This window comes from Pundamilia nyererei, unplaced genomic scaffold (genome assembly GCF_000239375.1).
Source record: "Pundamilia nyererei isolate P.nyererei 1_Seehausen unplaced genomic scaffold, PunNye1.0 scaffold00191, whole genome shotgun sequence".
NCBI classification, from domain to species: domain Eukaryota; kingdom Metazoa; phylum Chordata; class Actinopteri; order Cichliformes; family Cichlidae; genus Pundamilia; species Pundamilia nyererei.
This window is the reverse complement of record NW_005187592.1, coordinates 783685-785484: the sequence shown is the minus strand read 5'-3', so window position 1 is coordinate 785484 and position 1800 is coordinate 783685.

Sequence of the window (1800 nt, the reverse complement as noted above, 5' to 3'; positions counted from 1 at the left end):
GGATACGACCTGGGATGCCGTCTGGTCCTGCTGCTTTCCTGGTGTTCACTCTCTTGAAGAGTTTCATCAGATTCGAGGTGCTACCTCCTTTGCACAGTATCAGCTTAAAGCACTTGTTGCAGGCTGCTGAGTTTGCATCTTTTGCTGTGAAGTACAGCCAGACTATTGACTGCTTCGCCTTGGGCATTTTTAATCTGTAGCTCTGCTCTAAAGGAACATACGTACCTGGGTCCGCCTACTACACTTGCAAAGGTAAAATGATTGGCTAGAATTCAAAGTGTGTGACGTCTCAGGGGGAAAAAAGCACCGAAATATGCGCTGCTTTTCGGTCTGGTTACTACCGTTTATGTCAGAACTGGTGCCATAATGGCACCAGATACCGGTACTCAGGAGAAGTGGTTCTTCCAGAGGTTTGTTCCTGTTAAAAGGGAGCCTTTGGCAGTCCAACAGTCTTGAAGGAGTTCCCTGAGATGCTGAGCATTTGTTGGCCCTTTTGCCTTCACAATGCTGTCCATCACATCCCAAACCATCTCAATTTAGGTCAGGTGACAGTGGAGGTCAGGCCCTCTGGCACTCCATCACTCTCCATCTTGGTCAAATAGCCCTTACTAAATGCAACTAAATGCAAGCTGGATGGGATGGCATGTTACTGCAGGATGCTGTGGTAGCCATGCTGGTTCAGTGTGCCTTCAATTTGGAATAAATCCCCAACAGCACCAGCAAAGCCTGACTGCCTGACAACAAAACTGATGATGCCAACCTCATTAAGAAGGCAAGAATTCCACAAATGAACCCTGACATGCTCACCTGTGAGGTGAAAACCATTTCAGGTGACTACATCATGAAACTCTTTAAGAAAATGCCAAGGTTTTGCAGCGCTGTTAACAAAACAATTATCTTTGCTACATAATTCCATATATTTTGCTTCATATATTTGAAGTAGTCAGTATGTATCTATAATGTAGAACGTGGTAAAAATAAAGAAAAACCATTAAATGAGAAGGTGTGTCCAAACTTTTGAATTGTGATATAAACATAAAAGTATGTAGTAACCATGGTTAACCCAGGCCTTTTCAATGAAAAAAATATTTAAATAGGCAAGCAATACATCATGTTATAATCTAATGCAGGGGTGTCAAACTCAATTGCACACTTTAGGTTGCGGGCCAAATAAGATAAACATTTATTGAAAACCCCCAAATTATTTTTTTTAACTAGAAGTATGAATAAAAACAGACATTTTTATTATTCCAGAAAAGGTTTAGAAAAAATAAACTTACACTTTAAATATTTTGCTCTCCATAAAAATATATCCTGTCAAAATTATGCAAGTTAGAAATATGAACATGCTGCCAAAACCCCAGAAGAAATAAATGAAAATTGTGCTTTAAAGTAAATGCTAAAATAACTTCAAGATTTTGTTGCTATTATGCTATTTTATAAAAAATTAAATAAACTTAAAATATTTTGGTCTTCATAAAATATCTCCTGTCAAAATGATACAAATTCAAAATATGAACATGATGCAAAAAAAATCCCAAAAATATAAATAAAATTTCTGCTTTCTGCAAAAGTTAAAGTAACAACAAATCAAAATGTTCAGTTTTCTTTGCTTTTTGCCATTTTGTCAGAGCTTGATGCTTGCCATCTTTTTATGGCAACAAGTTCATTTAATTCAATTCAATTCAATTTTATTTATATAGCGCCAAATCACAACAAAAGTTGCCTCAAGGCGCTTCATAGATACAGAGAAAAACCCAACAATCATATGACCCCCTATGAGCAAGCACTTTGGCAACA